A 20,443-nucleotide genomic window follows, 5' to 3' on the forward strand; every position below is an offset into this window, starting at 1 on the left:
TGCAGAAAACACTTCTCCATGTGATGGTTGAGAATGTACTAAGGAAAAGCAGAGCTGGATAACCTCTGGAAGTTCTATTCACTCCTCTGCAAGGTATAGAACAACACCAGAAGCACACAGCTGGTGGAACCCCAGACTTCAGGAGAGCAAGACCCCAGTGTGCTGAGTTGGGATGAACAGCATGCTGCTTGCTTTAGCATGTTCCCTTTCCTCCCCTTCTGCAAGCCTCCTTCACCTTTTCACAGCCTCTTTGCTGCACAAATATTTGCCCATTCTTACAGAGCATATAAACGCTGCAGGCCAGGATGGTCCTGCTCCTGTCTGTTTGGTAGTTGGAATGCTTCTAAATCTTCAGCAGTGCTGTTATGCCGTCTCTCCAGAACAATGTATTTATTCAAGTTATATCTTTGGAGCCTACAGAACCATCACATACCATATTCAAACCATTATTCATCTCAAACAGAGAATTCTGCAAAGCAAGAGGAAATAAAAGAGAGTTTAACACAGCTTTACTAAAATGGAATTTGCCAAAGACTCACAGAAAAATGGATTTAATTAGGGCTGCTAATGGGGAACAGTTTGTTCCTGTGATTTAAAACAGAAGTTAGATAGTGTCTGTAATTCCAAGATTTCTAAATTATATATAGGGGGTTATTTCTCATTTCTACCTTAATTATAAAAATCCATCTTTATGAATCACAATTTTAAGGCAAATAAAGAAATGGCAGTAAAAATGATGTTTTAGTTAATAAAACTTTTAAAAACTCACCAAAGAAGCAAAAGACTTCAGCATGGATAAAACAGACTTAACATAGCAAATCATAGTTGCAGGCAGTCCTCTGGATACTACTTGAGAACAGCATATCAAGGTTAATTGATTTACTTAGGAATAGGTGTGTAAAGGAAGGTGTGTTCTGTTACAAGAAATAAAACCAGGTGTCTATTTTAGGGAATAATGGGAATGTCCTCCATTTAATTTCACAGCTAGGTCTGTCTAAGTTGCAGGCATTAATTGGCCTGACATGCTCTGGATAATAATCCCGAATCCTTGAATTCTCTGCTACCCATTCTTACACTGACTACTGTAAAATTTTCTAAATTGCCTGCAAATTATTAGTCCCAATTAAAGGGGATACAATTATAGAACTGTGAGCTTCTTCTGCAGCCTTTGGTTTTACTTAAAACTAACAAATGTTGGTTTTGTGAAATTTCTCCTGTTAGCTGACTCTGACCATGTAACCCAAGTAAATGAGTCCCAGCATTGTAAAGCACTGAATAAATTAATTACAAATATCCCAGACAACTGATAAGTAAGCTGGGCCCAGCTGCTGTCACTGCTGCAGATTCTTCACCAACCATACTGCATTTTAACATTACACCTTGGATCAGAACAAAATCAATGAGTGAAGTTCAAATGTGGCACATTTCCTATTTCTCTGACAGCTTATTTCATGGATCACAGGGACCAAAGTACAGCTGCTTATTCAACAGAGGAAAGAATGAATTAATTTTCATTCTTTAACACACTGTGTGACCTATTCTCTTATGCTCTATCCTTTACAATGGCTTCAGTCTCTTCAAGACCTTCAGATTTGTCAGATAGAGAAAATTTAAAATAATGACAAAATGCCCTGCCCTAGGTCTGCTTCCAACTGACTGACTGTTCTGCTGGTAATAAGTCCAAATGGAAGCAATTAGGTCACTCAGATTGAATTAAACAGACAAATTATAGTCCTAGATCATTAAAAATGAACCAATCTTTGGGAAGATTGCTGTGATTTCACTCCAAGCTCCCCACAAAAGGCACTGAATGCCATAAAGCTTTTGATCCTCATGTGCTCCAGTTTCTTCCTCTACTTCAAACATGAAGGACTAACACGACAGAATGGCAGCCAGGCAGCAGCTGCTGACCTGCACGGTGCACAGGTGGCTCCTGTGCCTGCCCCGTGCAGCAGCACTGAGGCCAGCTCAGGGCACCAAGGTCAGCAGGCAGACAGACACAGACGCACAGGGCCCCCTCCCAAACCACTGTCCCAAAGACCCTGCCACACTACAAGGATACCAGAGCTGTACTGCTCTGCTTACCCCACCAGACTCCCTGAAGCTAGCAGATAATGTCACATTTCTTTAGGCACTGCCAGTTGGGCAGAATTAACACAATGAAATGCATAATTTTTCAATTTCAGTGTGAATTTTTTTTTTTTTTTTTTTTTTTTTTAGAAATAGCCCTAGGTATTGTGGTTTAAAATACCTTCTGTGTACCCTGTGTTTGTATTCTTTTACTGTTAACCCCAGTTCATTGGTGACACTTGCACAGTTCCTGTCATTGATAACTTCGTATCAGCCTGTGCTTTTTACCATAATCAATTTTCAGATAAGGAACCTTATATTCTGCAAAGGAGAACAAAGCACAAGGGTGAGTGCTGTGGTCACCCTCAGCAGCCATGGGCACCACAGGCATGCTGGCACCACAGAGTCAAGGCAGCAGGGTCCCCTGCAGTGCACGGCAGTGGGCAGCGGCCTGGCACCACAACAGAGGGGCAGCTAAAGAGTTGGGCAGCTCCCTGGGGGCTCCCCTGGTAGGGGAGACCCTCCTGGTGCAGTTCTGTGTCAGGAACGAGAGACGCGTTGGACTTTTTCGGTCTTCAGTTTCTGTTTATTGTTATCAAAACTTCAGCACACTGTCTGTGCCCAGACCTTGCATGCATGAAAGCAACACAAAAATGGCCAACAACCTCGTGCTGCAAGGTCTTTTTAAGTCTAATCAAAAACTAACTACCCAATGAAGAAGTGACACCTAAATTATTTTCCTTTCTAACCCAATAACTGACCCCTGAAGACCTGCAATGCAGATTTTTCTACCCAATTACAAGATACTACCTAAACCCAGGAAGAAAGAGGAAGAAGAATAGAGAAGGAACTTGAGATAACACCCTATATCCTCTATATTGTACCTATCTACAATATGCTAAAAATCCTAAAATCTAAATTTCTCAACTACGGCATGTACTACACTACTCTCTACAATCTATTTCACATTTTTGCAGTTTCTAGTTTACCATGAGGCTTTGGAAGTTTTCTTCATGAATGAGGGTCAAAGTCAGTGTTTTCCTGGGAGTCAGAGCACCCCAGGGCAGACAAGGGGATATTCCCCTTGCCCTGGGTTCCCACACTAAAGTGCTACACAGATGGTGGAGCTGATAGCATGGCCCAAAGTAGAAACTCTGAAAGTGACCAAGACACTTCTATCAGCAAAGAGGAGTTCTGGATCTCCTTTTTCAAACTCTTCTCCTGCCTCATTCTACTTTATGGCTGACCCCATGAGATTTGCCTGGCCTTAAGACATAAAAGTAATAAATCCGGCCTTACCAGGATATTACCCAGATGAAACACACATATCACAGACAGCTTTTATTTGCTTCTCTCTCTGCATATCCAGTAGTTCAAATCTAGGGCTTTCAAAGCAGTGGATTTGACAAATATCAGTACTTCAGGACACATAGTAGACAAATTGCTTTTCCCAGTTCATAAGATGAATCTGGGACAAGCATGAGTTACTAAATGGTTGCAGAAAATGTTCTAGTCCAGACCTGTGTTTTAGCAGGCCATGAGATGTATCAGAGGTTGCTGGTTTGCTTTGTTTTCCCCTGAGAGACTAATTTTCATTTTTTATTTTTCTGCCTTTTGTGAAGGAAGACCAAAGACCCATCACAGCTCAGGATGGCTCAGCAGTAGTAGCCATTCCACTTGCTGCTATAGTGCAGAAGTAAAGAGGACAGTCACCTTGTGAGAGCTGCTGGCTGTGGCAAAAATAGGTTAGAAACTCTTGTAAAATAGTTGATAATTGGTAAGTATGTACTGTTAGTTTGGTTATTACATTTTAAAAGGGGTTAAAAGGGTAGTTATAAGAAATACGGTACTGAACATACCATATTACACCTAAGTAAAATGCACCACGCCCCCAGCAAAACTCAGCCTGGACAGAACTGTAATGGGCCTCAAACCTTCATGCAAATGAAAGATCCCAAGAGAAACTAATCCAAAGGAACAAAAAAAAAAAAGGATAAAAAGGGGGCATCCGACCCAGTCAATCTGTGCTGTTCTACCTGGAACATGGGGGACATCGCTGGTCAAGAAATAAAGAAGACCCAGTGCCACTGGGTCTTCTTTACTTCTTCACTGCAACATCCTCAACAGGAACTCTCCTGCTTGACCCATGGGCCCCCTTGCTTTAGGCCTTATTATAATAAATGCTGATATCATGTTTAGTTCTGGGAGTGTGGTCCCGTTTTTAGCACTACCTCAGAGGTTATGCTCAGCATGCCTGTCAGCAACACCCATTTGTCCCCCGGCTAACGGAGATAAATGCCAGCTATGCTGTGCTGAAGTAATGTTCACAATGGACTTCTAACAAAACCTTTTTCCTTCATACAGTACAAATTAACAGTCTGCAGCATTTGAAAAATGGCCCTAATCCCTGTCCATATGGGGAGTTTGTTGTCAGTACAAAGTGCCAGATTATGACAACAATATATACTTTAAGTGGGTGAAAATGAATGAATAGCAAGACCCTGACAGTGCTGCTATTCCTCAGTGCTTAGGAGCTGGGTAAAACTGACAGTGCAAGATGAATATGGCACTGAGATGTTACTTGCATAGCTGGTCAGGAGAATCCAGACTTACTTGCCATTACAGATGGGTTAATTCCAAAGGCAGCATTTCATTCTGAGCCATAGTTGCTCTCTGAGGAAATAGGGAAGGTCAATCACATTTTTCACACACTGAATTGCAGGTGATAGTCCCATTTATGAAGAAAGCATCGGATGATCCTAGAAAGAAAGGATGCAAATTTGCCTGTTGCCTCTGTGTTCTCAAGAGCAGGCTGAACTCTCCTGCCCACCCCTGGAGGATCCAGCTAAACGGAAGTGGACAACTTGCCAACAACTACAGTCAGGAAGGCAGGACTGTCCCCAGCTGGAGGGATCACCATCACACACCAAATATTCATTAGCCCATTTTCATAGCATAAGCATCACAAGGTGCCAGGGAACTTATTTGCTATCAGGATGACAGAAGAAAGCCAATGTGATCCCAGGATCACATGTACTCTTTACCAGGAATGCTGTGGAGCCCAGATGTACTCAGGATTTCAACAGGCTTCAGAGACACTCCTGCTAGTTCAGAGCAGCGGTCGAACACAGACACTGCTCCACAAGGACTCTGATCATGCTCTGAAGAACTCCTCACCTTGTCTGCCACAGGTTTTTCAGAAGCATCTGCTAATGGCTATGGCCAAAGAGAGGCCCTAAGTCAGCCAGCCTCCCATGCCTTAAGGAGCTTTCTCTCAGATTACTTCCAGGGTGGTGCTGAGGATCCTTCCATGGCTTGTCACTGCCAGTAGCCAACAGCAGCACTCCCCAAGCTCAACAGAGGATCCCCAGTAAGGGGAGGCCCTGTGTCTCAGTTACCTCTGACCATCCCCATGCAGTGCTGTGGGACATCCCCTACACCTGCAGCATCAGGTAGGCTACATCATCAAAGCAGGCTTGGCCTGCAGCAGCAGGCAAGGGTCACTTATTCCCCAAGACTTGACACAGCTGCACCTTGTTCCCACTTCAGCTTAAACGCAATCAAGGGCAGATCTTCCTTGTCCTCAGAAGATACTAGCATGTCCCTTACACCTGTACCTCTTTCCAGGAGTAAAGATTTCATATGACAATAACCTTGCAGTACAGTATCCTGGTGAAATCACGATTGCAGTGATGTCAGGATGGTCTCTGAGCCTCTTACCCAGGCATCCCCCTCCCCAGGAGAAGCTGGTTCCTGTAATTACAAAGTGGAGTCATATTAGAGGAAAGCTAATCAGCTTGCTGGATGCCAACAAATTAAATATTAATCTAACTATTGTGAAAACAAAAATACTCAACTTCAGATATTTTCTGGCACAAGTGTCAAAATCATAGTGGAACTAAGACTTTATTCATTTTCCATTATCAATTTAGATAAAAACACTCAGAAAAATGGGCAATGATGTGCAGAAACCACTCAGCACAGATAATTACAGAGTAAGTTTAGGCAGCTAATCACTTCTAGAATATGCTTTAGATCAAGATAACTGTCTGGCTTGTTTCCTTGGCTTGTTAAATCAGGCAGATTCTCTGCTTTGCCTAATGGGCATGGAGCTCCCAGAGTCAGCATCTTTAACTAACAATAGGGCTGTCTGGCAGGCATGCTTATCCCACCAGTCAGCAGCCGGACTGGGAGATGTTATCCCTTCATCAGGAGAGCAAGACACAGCAGAGGCAACAGTGGCACTTGGGGCAGGCAGTGAGCAGGGTAGGGACAGTGGGAGAAAGGCAGGGTAGAGCAGGGTTTCTGTGGCAGCAGACAGACAGCAAGCCACAAGCAAGGACATTCTGAAGAAGGATAAGCAGCTGCAGTGACAACAGTGGGACAGGAAGACCAAGTGAGGGAAGATGTAGCCTTGCTTGGAGCTACTCCCTGCAGGATACCAGCTCTGGCCTTCATGGCACTCAATGAGGGGCTCTTGGGGCTGCCCAGGAGCTCCTGCACAGCACTCATGCCCACCCTGGGCACTGCCACCAGCCACAGTCAGAAGAAAGAACTCTACTGAGACCAACGGATTCTCCTTTGGGGGAATCTCCGTGAGCACGAGACAATTTTCCACAGCTCTTCCTCTGGCATGTCAGGCCCAACGTTCCCAGGACTGCAAGTTCACGAGCTTTGTGCTGCAGTTTCAACAAAGGCCTGAGTGCTGCTGGCAACCACAGCAGCAAGCAGGAAGGCGAGCTCCAGCTGGCTGTGGGACAGGTACCATGGATGCCATTGGTGCACTAGGGACAGCAAAAGGGGCACCCACATGAGCCAGAACACACTAAGCTGCAGTCTGCATAGTCTGTATATGCCAGCACCTCACTACTGCATTTACGTTATTCAGATGGAAAAAACTCCCCTTTATACCTTAAAGTCAGTAACCCTTACGTTCTCAATTTACATCAGAGTTTTCATTTGAACTAAGGCAAGAATTATTTTTACAACAGCATTCATGGATATTCTCTCATCTCCTTTATTATTAACTTTGCTGTAGTAAAAAAAAAAAAAAAAAAAAAAGGTATTTAGAAGTTCCATCAATATCAACAAATTTTGTACTAAAGATCTTCTAATGAAGAAGCAACATTCACTTTTGCTTTATTTAAAGGAATAAAAGGATAACTATAGTTCTATGGATGCTCTTGTGCAGCTTCTTAAATTTGAAAGCCTGCTAGAAATTATGCCTGACTTACTATCTGCTTTATTTTACCAATCCTAAAAGATAGTAGAGTGAAATAAATTGGGAGTTTAAAGAGCCCACAGGCACTTCACCAAGACACAGACCTTCAGAGATGGCAGCAGTTCTGTTAACATGGTGCTCAGTATACTGCTTTGAAATTACAGTGCCTCTTCCTGCCAAGAACTGTGCACCAGCTGAACTCTTCAGTGATGTCACAGAATGATGCTTGGCAAGTTCTGCTCTGTGCTAGAACTGCTTTGGAGACAAATGAAGACAGTCCATATTTACTTCCCTTAGCACATTCTGTGTCCATCCTTTCTTTGGTTGTAATGATGAGCCTGTATTCTGTGGAATGCTGAGCTGCACTATCTCTCACCCTTAAGATCCCCATCAGGTAGAATACTATGGGGAAGTGCCAGCCATGGATTTTTCAGAGTGGTCTCCAAGATTTGCCTCACCATTGAAAATGCATCTCTCTAGAGATACACAAACTGAAGGAGAAGCTGTTCCTGGGGATTACATATCCCAAAGCACCTCTCCCAGCTATTTATAAATTACATAGCTAAACAGGGATTGCTGCCAGAGTTTCTTCTTCCACCAGCATTGTTTATTCTGATCCAGTCTGACCCTGAAAAGCAACAGCTTCCCTGAAAAAGGCATAGTCTGTTCTGTTTTTTAAGTAACCAGCAATCTTTCATCCATCTGGATTTAAGAAAGCCACAATCTTTGGGTGTATTCTGCTTAGGATCACAAGGGCTTCACACATGATACTGACAGAAGCCAGTGAATTATTCCAGCTGAGCCTAAAAACAACTCAAGCTTTTGTCAATATAAACCAAAAATGACCGTGCTCTCATTCTGTAAGAAATTGTGGTATTAGAAAGCATAGGTTTGACAAGACAAGATAAAACCTACACTCTTCAGATTCCAGTAGGTCTATGCCATATTAATTATTTATCAACAAGTTTTCTTAAAGTAGTGTCTCTGTGGCTTTAATTTTCAATTCGCTTAATGCTAGGAGGATCTCTTCTGGCAACACATAAATTATTAACAGAGTTAAAACAATATTTGTTTTGCCCCAAAAACATTTTTGAATGCTGTCCTCATACCACTTAGGTTTCTCTGAAACTTTAATGAAGGTCTATAATTTCCTCCAGACTCATGGCTGAGGCACGGGCTTCGTTGGGCCTTTGATTTGGCGGTGGAAGCACATGTGGCACCACATCATCACACTGTTCATCCCACTGGTGCTGGGGAGTGATCAAGCTATGATGAGGCACGAGAAACAGCAGCATTTCTGTAATTGGGAATTTCAGTTACCAAGTTCAGAGGTTCTGTTTTTCTAGTGACTGTTCTGCATTTTTTTATTTCAGCAACTGTCCCCTAGGCTCAGCAGAGAGAGCCCATGCTTCACTCTGCTTGGAATACTTTTCTCCTAACAAAGAAAAATATAGTGCAGTTCCTTTAATCTACAAGAGAGCCATTTTGATTCAGCAAAAGGATACTTGAAACATCATGGGTTTAAGAACTTTATGCAATCTCAGCCACTTCTCTGCCAGGGAGCATATAAAAAATTAAAACCCCAAATATTGCTTCTGGCTCTTCTAGGCCCTAATTACAAATACATTTTCAAAAGGAGGAGTCAACTTAAGTCTAATATTGTGCGAAATCTCATAATTTCAATACAGTCTTCACTTGATGTGGATTGGTAATTGGAGCTGTGGAATCAATTTTTCCCACACTTGAAACACTCAAATGAGTATGAAATGTGTTGCATTTGTTCCATGCACGTTTACAGTTCTGCACTTTTCTTAGAGTGGAATGATCATTCTGATGTATTTTTTATAACAGAGCAACATTTCCTCAGACTTTGATGTTTCATGTACAGAGCTATTATAACCAAATGCCATTTAGGTGCATGATCCATAGCTAATCTCCAAAGCTTTGATGCATGCAATAATTATTACTATTGATGTCATTGCACCATATTTAAAATATGAACATCTAATTGTAAGTCTACAGCTAACAGAAAAGAAAGGCAATCAGTCCACACCACGACAGGAAATTCCCTGTTGGTAAACATCTGAAAGCATGTAAGATGACATTCCACAGGCTCCAGCGAGGCACTGACTGTGAGTGCAAGGGTTCTGAGAGCAGAAGGGTGATGCAATGCGTGTGCTGACCTCTGCACTGAGAGAAGCTCTGGGAAATTGAGAACTGGGGTCTCCAGTTACAAGATTACTTATTCCGACAATCTGTTTTTGAAGTTTGACCCTGAACTCAGGCACATGGCATGTTTCAGCAGCTCCTGCACCTAGGCCTCTGAGCAATTTTATCTGTGCCCTGTGTCACTGGCGTTCTGGAGACCAATATTCATTCAAACTACCGTTTCCAGACCTGACTAAGCAGAACACCTGGAAGTGCTTCAGAGCTCTCTTCTGCCTTTTTATGAAATCTGGGTCTGAAGAGATTGTTAACTGGGACATTGTCATGAATGTTTTCAATGAAGGCTGAAAATGTGTGTGCCTGTATTAACATTTACAACTTGCTAAAATGTACCTTACAGATCTCTAATTAGACTCAAACAAACAGCATTAAAGTATTTAGTTAATAGTCCATTTATGCTACTGGCAACTGTTTCTGGAAAGTAAAATTAACAACTCTGAACATCTGACTAATAGGAAAAACATTTATGTTTTGATTGTACATGAACGTTAATGGTTAATAAATTTTCAAAGCTTCTGTATCAGAATGAAATCAGTATTTCCTTTTATTGCCTTAGCATAATGCTGTAACTGTGGAAAAACTTACTAGAAAATAATGACAGAAAATAGACCAATGTCTTCAGCCTAAAAAGTCACATGGATCTGAATGCACTGGAAATAGTCTGCCTGGAGCATATAGGACAAGATTAGTTTGCTTCTGAAAGGTGCAAGGCTGAAGCTGCTAAGCTCAGCCCGTGCCCAGGGATACCTGGGATCATCCTGCAGCACAGTCTGGCTTACACAGCAGCTGACACTAAGCTAATGCTGTCACCCTGCCAATCCTCACAGACAGAGGTGTGCCACCAACTAAACTGTGGCCCCTGCAAGCCAAGCTGAGCACAGGGACCATCATGTCCAGCCAGGGTCTGCCCTTGTGCTGCTGTGCAGTGAGACCACCTTTCCACACTTCCATAAGAGGTGCTAATTACAGCTGCCTCTGCCTTGCTCAGGCTCCCCTGGTTGGTCTGATATGTTACATCTGAGTAGAAATTTCATTGACTTTATTACCTATGGACACTTTTACATGGCAAGATCAAGAGACAGAACACAAAGAGTGATGAGCCCAAAAAGAGAATAAGAACAAAAGGCCATCAAGGGTAGATGCAAGGATTGGGGTCTGAGGGCATGTGAAAGCATTGGCAGTTAAGGAAGAGAAGAAGTGCTTTGGAGGCACAAGGCAATTGGACAAAGACATTCATCATCCACTGCCTGCATACCTCATTGTGCCTCCCAGCCTTACTCTACAATTACGACCAGAGCTGTGGCTTTTATTGCCTCTGTCTCTTCAGAACTGCATGTGGTTGCCCTGCTCACATGGTCCCGACCTGCTCTGATGGCTGCAGAACCCCTTCTCCCTGAGTCCCCAGGCACCCAGACAGCTGCTGGCAATTCAGCAACTGAGCCAGGCTATGCAAACAGGCTGCCAAAATTGCTCCCAAAGACATTGGATGTACTTGACTATCTGGCAGAAAATATGAATCCATACAGAAAAGTGAAACCAGAACTCTATCCAGTTCCTGACCATGGAAAACCTCTTTCTGGCAGACAGAAATTCCTTTGTTTGCCTCCAAAGGCTCTGCACAAGTCCTGGAGACCTGACTGGGCACCCTAGTCCTCCCAGTATCCATCATCCCCTCTTCAACTGCTTTTAAGATAATCACTGCATATGCCCTTCCTTTTCTTTTCAGTAATCTAACAAACTAGAAAGATTGCCATTGTCACAGCTGGTCCAGCTGTACCCTACTGTCATCTCATCCCAGGGCACAAACCAGGGCGATACAAATGTAACCTATTCCTGGATGAATACTGTCTAATGTCCATGCCTGACAAACTCATAGCTGAGAAGACAGACATGACAAAAGCTTGCTTTACAGATCACTTTACACCTTTCCAGTTAATAGGGTTCTGGTGGCAAAATTATTGAACTTTCCAGTTCTATCTTGTAGGTAGTACTGCTGCTTCCTTCATCCAACATTGAGAAAAACTAGCAAGTTTGACCCTAAGAAAAGCTCAAATTGCTGTTCTTACTGGAGTGCAGAGCACAAAAAAGTGAGTGCAAGGAACGAGATTCACAGCTGATGTAAATCATACCAGCCCCACTCTTGTCTGTGGGGTGGCTGACTGTGGAGCTATCCTGGCACCACAAAAAGGCCTTGGCAGAGCTCATGTATTTCTATTTCACTTCTGAAACAAATGAGCTGAATGCAGCATCTTGATCTTTAGCTGGTGACAAAACACCTAACATGCTTTAGCAAGATGATACAGCGTTCCCAGATGTCATTATCACCCATCAGGGCACTTAATTTTTTCTTCAGCAGAGATCCTTTGTAAAGCTGCATTGTGAAGGAGAAACTGAGTTAATCTAGAACTGAATCAGGTATTTCATTCTGCAATACAGCTGTACAGATCAGAAAGCACTAGCAAGGAGGTTAAGCAAATGCAGAATCTCTCTGAAAGGGCAGTAGCAAGCATCTGTCAAGCCCAAGTGCCTGTCCAGAACCCCCTGAGGTCACAGTTCTTCTGCTGGGAACAACAACCTCACAGAAGCCCTCCCTGGTTGCCAGGCCACTTCCCAGACTGACATTTGCCTATTGGTGAGACAACTACAAAGTCTAATCACAGTTTTAAAATTAAATGACTTAAGCATTATATACTGCAAGTTCAGAATGCAGATCAATTAACAAGCCTAGTCTGCAGTCCCTTCGTTATGGACCTGGCCAAAAGACCCTCAGAGTTGTATGTAAGCATGACACAGTCGCCTGAGCAAATCTGCAGAACCTCTGGGATATTTAAGAATTCAGGTGACAATAAAGCACAGAACAATCTTACTTTAATGTCAATTGCCAGCTACCCTTCATCACTCAAGACTGTTTAAAATAAAACAGAAGCACCAATGGGGTGCATTTTCCATAAAAATATGTTAATGTATCTAAATTTGGTTGTGGTTGTTTAACCCCAGCTGGAGGCCAACTGCCCACCTAAGCTGCTTGATCACTCCCCTCCATAAGTAGACAGGGGACAGAAATTATAACAAAAGGCTTGTGAATTTATATGTGGGCAAGGAGAGGTCACTCACGCATTAATGTCGCAGGCAAAAAAGACCTGGCTTGAAGAAATTAATTAATTTATTACCAATCAAAATCAGAGCAGAATAATGGGAAGCAAAAAAAAATAAAATCCCAAAAATACCTTCACTCCACCATTCCCTCCTGGACTTAACTTTATTCCCAATTCTCTACCTGCTCCCCTCAGCAGTGCAGTGATATGGGGAATGAGGGTTACTATCTGTTCATCCCACATGGTTTCTGCCACTGCTTCCTTCCTCTGATCCAGTGGGCAGTCTCTCACAGGGAGATAATCCTCCACAGAGACTTCACCAGAGTGAATCCTTGGGCTGCAGCTGTTCATGAACTGCTCCAGCATGGGTCCCTTTCCAATGGGTCAGCCCTTCAGGCACAGTCTGTTCCAGTCTGGGTCCCCCATAGGATCACAAGTCCTCCAGCAAACCTTTTTAGCATTGGCTCTCCTCTCCACAGGACCTTGCTCCAGCACAGGCTTCCCATGGTGTCACAGCCTTCTTTGGGCATCCACCTGCTCTGACGTGGTCTCTTCCAGAGGCTGCAGGTGGATTTCTGCTCCCTCACTGACCTCCACAGGCTGCAGGGCACAGCTGCCTCACCATGATTTTCACCACAGGCTGCAAGGAAATGTCCGCTCTGCCACCTGGTGCACCAGGACTCCTGCAATGACATGGGCATTTGCAAAGATGTTCCTCTTGTACACTCTCACCCTCTCTTCTCTGCCTGCAATTACCTATGAGTAATACATTTTTTTTCTTTCTTAAATATGTTACCCCAGAAACCTTAGTGCAATCACTGCTGGGCTCAGACTTGGCCAGTGGCCTGAAGCCAGCTGGCACTGACTTTGTTGGACTTGTGAGAAACTTCTGGCAACTTCTCACAGAAGTCCCTGTTTCCATCCCCTGCTACCAAAACTTGGCCACGCAAACCCAATACCATGGTATGCAATCCCATTTTCTGGCATAACACTGGTAACACATTAACCCTAGCTGTGTGCATTTGACCTTTCTAGTGTCAGTCTTGGCTTTTTAACTCCCTATTCAAACTTAACCTCTGCACAAAGCAGGATAAACAAGGCTTGTTCAGTACCTGTGGCACTTTGCCACTTAGTAGTTGTCCAAGTCTCACTGTGCAAAGAACACAGCAAGAACAAGACCCACTAAGAGGGAAACGTTACAGGAACCCATAATGAAAATTCAGTGTTGAAAATGCTCTGAATTTATTTTCACTTTTTCAGGCTTACATTGGAAATAATTATTGTTATTACTAAACATTTTACTTAACTTTAAAAATTAATATAAAACTGAGAATAATGGTGATATTGTGTTGCCTTCCCCAAGGTAGGCATCAGAGGTAGAAAGTTGTGTCTTTAATTCACAAGTCTACAAATGGGATGTAGGTACCCAGGTAGCTTCTGAAGCCCAAAATGGATCTCTAGAAAGGATGCAGGTATCCCTCAAAAAGAAAGAGGAGGAAAAAAAGTGGGCAGCTTTTGCAGCGCTTGTTACTCTGTCAACAAATCAATTAATGAGCTCAATATCAACCATGAGAGCTTCAAATGATGCATCATTTTGTCATCCTCAACAAGTTACTAGGTCGCTTCCCTGCCTTTGATTTCTGTTGCATTGAAGTATAAACTTCTGAACAATTTGACAATAAAGTGGCAGAATAGGCTCTGCACAAGTTCACCAAATATCCTTATCCTCTCTGGAAAACTCATTATTATAATAATCGAATAATTTTGATATCCAGTGGCATTAATCCTTATTAGTACATCTAGCATTAATGTACATGGCACAAGTATTTCCACATGATTTTCCAGGCTTCTTGTTTGTTTAAGACCATCCTGGTTTCTGCTTCATGGACAAAGCTGTTCATTCATTACCTGTAAGACAGTCAGATTTCAACCTAAGGAATCCCTTCCTTAGGCCTCCCAGTGTCTTCCTCTTAGTGAAAAACATACATCATATCCCACCACCTTGCAAGTTTCTTGGTATAGGGGATCTGTGTTTTCAAATTGTTATTTTGTACACATACCACAGAGCTGAGGCCTGTCCACAACACTGAAGTCACAAAGTCCTTCCAATATGCAGGGTCAGTCTTTCAAAGGGAGGGAGGCACTGGGGTTTCACGTACCTGCTTTTCTGTGTCTGCATTATTCCCTGGGGAGCAGTGTGAGACCAGCCTGCAGGCAGGTCCCCCAGTACCAGACACTGGTGTCAGTCTGCAGCAGGCAGCACAACCACTAAGAACAGGCAATTTCTCCTGTAAGAATAGGAGTGGGGACCACTCTGCTCAGCCGAGGCATCTCATCACAGAGCCAAGAGTTTTACTACCAATTTCTTCAGTGCTGTTTTACGTTTTGCTAGCTCTGCCTTAAACATGGCTGGAATGTAAAGCAGAATTCCAGGCAAGGAGCATCAGCTAACCTATGCTGCCCTCCTCAGGAGCCGAGCACAGCCTGCACAGGGAGTGCTGGGCAGCTTTGCATAAACAGGCACACAAAGAATTTCATTTTTGTAAAAGCTAAAGAGCTTCTCAAAAGGAAGGGCCTTGTGTACAGCACTAAACATGCTTGTCTTCAGCTGAAGCTCAAGGAGCGAGAATAAGCCTTTCTTTGGGACAAACACACGCTCAGGAAATGCAAAGGGAGACAAAAGAGCAGGCGCTGCATTAGTGGCAGTAGCAACACCCACTGCATACACCTGGTGGAGCAAACAGCTGGATGGAGATTAAAGATAGCAAAACCCATACTCCCTGCTTCACATCCTTATGCAGACAAATGGGGATTTCTCCATAGCACATGCCATCACACTGCCACCACAGTGAGTTCCACTGCTCAATCACAGTCACAGACTCAAAACACTGGCACCATCCTGTTGCAATAGATAACTTTATAGCTCAGAAAGCAAAACAAAGAAATTGGTCCACCCACTAACAGGAATATGTTTCCCAGAACTAAAAGGGGCTTGTCCAGTCATAAGCTCAAAAAGGGGAAAAGGACAAGTATCAAACAGCAGAGAGATAGCAACCAAAATGAAATGAATCATCTGAAGTTGGAACAAGGAGGATTTTAGCATTACATCAGTATGGGGAAAAACACAAAGTCATTGAGAGAATTCCAGCTAGTTATGTTTCATTGAAGAGCTAGAATTCAGCACAAGACTGTGTTTGAAAGATGCAATTCCATCTGGGAAGGTCATGGTCTGGCATTTGCCACAAAGGGCTGCCAGGAATGGTGCCACAGTAAAGGGCCTTTAGCTTCTTCCCATGGCACAAGAAGAAAAAGCTAGAGCAATCATATCCAAAGCAGCTACCTGGAGGCAAGCTGTGGCACATGTCAGAGATTATGTTTATAGTCCAATGATGTTTAATTCTTTTGCTCTCATCACCCAGGTACATCTTTGCATTTTGCTTTTCTCATGAAAGTCTGTTCTCATTCTAGTCCACAGAGGCTCATGAACAATGTTTCTTTATTTTTCACTTCAGAGGATCATTACTTATGTTGAACCCATTTGTCCCTAACAGAGATGTAAGATGTAGTTCCCTAGGAATTCAGAGGTTATTTAAAGTTCTTTTCCAATATCCAATTTGCCTGTTATTTAGTTAGGAAGTTATTTCTGCAGGAACCTTGCAGCTGAGAGGGCCCTTGACTTGTTACCAGCACTGGCCCTAAAGGCGGCCAGAAGTTGGGGCAGGCAAGCAAGTGGCAACGTTGTAGATTAAAGTGGTTATTACAAGAGAATCCAAAGTCAAAGAAAGCAAAAGCAGTAAAGTCAAGGGAGGAAAAGGAAACATAAACCAGGAAAAATACAGTGGTGCTTAGGGTAATCAGAGCGCAGGGACCAGAGTGTGCTCCTGAGCAGGCACTTCCCACACAGACACCATTCAGACACCATTCACTTCAGAATAGCTCTCCTTATGCATGCTGTGATCACATATGTGGCTGCTAGTCAGGTTGGCATACCACCTCTCCAGAGGCCATCAACCACACCTGTGGGGGTAGGATGGCTCCCGAACCACTGTTCAGCAGAAGGGCCTGCCTGCATGCAGCAGTGTGGGGCTGGTCCCTCCTAGGAGCAGACTTGCAGCCCTGACTGCTCTGCTGCAGACACACTGAGCAGCCCTGGGCAAGCCTCTTTGCCTTTCCCTGTCAGAAGCACTGGGTGACAATGACACTCCTCACACACACAGGAAAGTGATACATTCATGACTGCCTGGACCAGCACTGAGCCTGTCTTATAGGAGAAGAGACTGAACAAAGCTCTGTCACCCAGCAAACCCTGGCACCCTCTCATGCAGCTCTCAGCAGACATGCAGTGAGGAAAGGGAATAGACTCAGGCAGGTACCAGGGGCTGAGCAGCCTTGTTTGCACAGAACTTCTCTGGAATAAAGCTCCTCATGATTAAGAACTAGCCAGGCCCCTCTGCACAACATCATGGTGCCAACCCAAAATTCTGTGGCACTTGCTTGGCAGCACCAAGAAAACCTGCATTCTCCTTAACTGTATGGACTTCTGAATGAGCACAAAGGAGGTAAGCCCATGCCCCAAACACAACACAGCTAATTATTCCCACTACTGTTAGTTTCCTCTGGTCTCACTGATCACTTAATGGGAAGAAGATTATGTAATAATCAAATGTTGGAACCAGCAGAACCCCCACTCCAGCAGGGGATACGCATTATTTACCCATAAAAAAAGGGTTATTACCATGTAAACTGTGATTAATTAATGTCACAGGAGTTATTTCTGTGGCATGTAAATGGAAAGCTTCCTGCAGAGGAACAGCTGGGGAGCTGGCTCCATCCTGACAGTAACACAGACATGCAGCAAGAGGTAGCCCTGAACTCATACAAAGGACTTTTATGCTATATAGTAAACAACCAAGTGTGCAACGCAGTGGGAATGGTGGAGACTGGAATGACACCTGCTTAATCCAATACCAATTTCCATCTATCCACAATCTCCTGTCTCAGTTTCTCCATACTAGCAGGCTGCTTGCCCCTCCCACGAACATATACATGCATGTTACTTGATCACCATCCACTGCACAGGAGTCTCCATGAACATTCCCAAGCCCTTAACTGACCATCGCACAGAGAACTCTGAATGGATCCTAGATGCCAACTGAACCTCTTCTTCCCCTTTCTTCCTTCACCCCAATCAATCACCACAACACCACTGGATCAGGGCCTTGCCTGCCCATCTGTGACATCCATGCAACACAGCACTTGTCTCCCAACTTTAGACCTGACTTCCATTGCTGGCAATATCACTGCAAGAATTAAACACACCACAGCTTAGGACTGCAGTTATCTCTGATGAGCCAGAGGAAAATTTTAGAGGCAAATAAAGCAACAGTAAAAAATACTGTCCCTAAGTGTAAATCTGCATCATACATAGCTTCCCTGGAACGTCTCAAGTTGAGGATAACATAGACATGTAAGAGTAGCCACATGGCTTCAAATCTGAAGTCCATTCAGCTCAATATCCTGCTTCTGGCAACAGACAGAACAAGAATGTCTAGCAAAGAACGTAAGAAATAGAAAAACACATAGCAGCATGTTCCCAATCTCCAGTGATGCACATACAATTTGAAAAATTCCCAAGAGAAAATGTGGTGGGGCTTTGGTGATTAATATTCACTGATGGATTTCAATTCCACAATTTTTGCTTTAATTTTTGAAACTTTTAGCACCTACAACATCCTGACACAAGGAGTTCCACAGCTCCAGTATGCATAGTGTGAAGAAGCACTTCCCTTTTGATTTTTTTCTTCAAGTTTGACTCATGTATTTTCATGTCCTTCCCTCCACCTCCAGGCCCTTCAATAGAGACAGTGAACAGTCATACCTTCCTCATCCTTACTATTCCACATGATTTTATACACATATATTCCATTTAAGTGTCTCTTTTCCAAGGCAGAGCTCTCCTCATAAAGAAACCATTCCAGATCTGTTATTAGCTTTATCTGTCTTGGCTAACATTTTCTAGTTCAGTTCTTTGCTTTCTGAAATGGGGGAACAGCACTGCACAGAGTATTCAAGGTGCACAACACTGAGAATTTAGGTAAGGACACAGTCCTGTTACGTGTTTTGTTGCTTCTCTAAGAACTATCATGCTATTTACTCTTATGACTCAGTGCTATGCCAGCTTTTCCATTTAAGTATTGCCATATAAGGTCTCATTTATCACTTAACAATCACCTCTGTACTTTTGACTGTCTACACCAAATAAAGATTATTCTTCCTTCTGCTCATCACTTCCTAGTTCTCTAAACTGGATTACATCAGGTCAGTTACTCATAGCACAGGACAGCTGGGAGAGGTGCCCCAGTCCTCTGTGGACATAGCAAGATGGTCAGAATGGGTGAGGCAAGGTGAGCACTCACATCCCACTTACATTATGATGTTGCTTCTCTAAGGGTGCAGAAAAGCTCCCTGGTTCCAGGGTGCCAGCCTAAAGCTCTGCCATTGGCCATAGGCTCCTCATACATGTTCCCTTATGCCTCCTGACATCCCTACCATGGGGACTCCTAAAACCAGCTTCAAGCCCAGGGGTTCCACACTAAGAACGGCCACACTGGTGCAGCAGACAGGAGAGTAAAACAGCATGTGGGACTTTAAAGCTATTTATCAGAGGTTTTTTTTAGTTTCTCATAGTGAAGAAAACAGCAGAACACAGAATTCAAAGTTTTAAATTCTATATAGTGACAAACTAGCAAGTGCATTTAACTACCAAAATACATTTCACAGCCAGTAATGGATACTGTAAAGTGTAAGCTGGTACTTGGATTATCAAAGGCAGAGTCTATCAATTTTTGGTTTTGTATGAAAGTTGCTTTTTCCATCTGTTGGAAGTGGCTCTTTGTGATTTTACAGGGCATTACACTTTATGTGTCTCATTTGCTGCACTCAAAGTAATTTCATTCCGCTATATTAAGAAATACCTTGGTATGCTGGCTAAACTTTTAACTTTCCAGAACACACCACTTCATGTCTGTCTCCATCCCAGCAGTTACTTCCTTTAAGTACCTCATTTATACACACACATACATGCACAAAATACAGTGTAATTCACATGTCATATTGGCTTTGTCACAATGAGGATTCTGTATCTGTCCCTTTGTGACCTCTGTGATTACTACCCCAGCTTCTGGGACATGTGTCCAGAAGGGACATGCCTGATTTCTGAAGCACACTTGGATCTGTAGCTTTTGCTTTGCTCTGCACTACACACAGGTGGAGAAATGGGAAACTACACTGAAACTCCTTTTGCTGGGGATGTCCCACAAATGCACACTGCCAACACAGACAGTTGTGCCTTTGTTATTGTGAGAATCTCATTTTTTCATTTTACAGCAATGTACGTTCCAGCAGGGTGTTCCCATGCCAAGGCACAGCTACCTCTTAGCAGAGGATCACCCCAGTTGTAATCACAAATACCATCTACTACAAGTGCCATTGCAAAACTCACTTCCAGATGCATATTCTATTCTTTCTTAAAAGCCATGGCAACCAAACATCTGTAATTATGCCTCAGTAGTAAGCTTAGTCTCCCATTCATCCAAAGTTCACAATGTCCCCTTCACCCTGCATACTGGTCCTTCCTGTTATTGTCACTGTACTGCATCAGCTCAGATCTTGCTGTCATTAGATACATATTCTGAAGGATCTTGCTACAAATTAAATTTAGGAAAGGTTTAGTATGTTGCTGAAGCTAAGCTTCACAGAGCTGTAAACAGGAACTGATGGTAGCTAGGCAGGTGACTTGAACCTGCTCTGCAACACATGCTGGCAAAAATAC

At 43.3% G+C, this 20,443-nt stretch overlaps 1 long non-coding RNA gene across 1 annotated transcript in view; it reads right to left on the minus strand.

The window, feature by feature from the left end:
- LOC110477764 (uncharacterized) overlaps positions 1 to 20,443 on the minus strand; it is a 33,801-nt gene that overhangs the window by 5,439 nt on the left and 7,919 nt on the right. Inside the window, exons 3-4 of the long non-coding RNA XR_004148921.2 lie at positions 5,724 to 5,823; positions 4,684 to 4,829 (exon numbers count right to left, since the gene is read on the minus strand). This is a non-coding gene — a long non-coding RNA (uncharacterized LOC110477764). The remainder of the gene's footprint in view (positions 1 to 4,683; positions 4,830 to 5,723; positions 5,824 to 20,443) is intronic.

The sequence above is a fragment of the Lonchura striata genome, chromosome 16, assembly GCF_046129695.1.
Source record: "Lonchura striata isolate bLonStr1 chromosome 16, bLonStr1.mat, whole genome shotgun sequence".
Classification (NCBI taxonomy): Eukaryota; Metazoa; Chordata; class Aves; order Passeriformes; family Estrildidae; genus Lonchura; species Lonchura striata.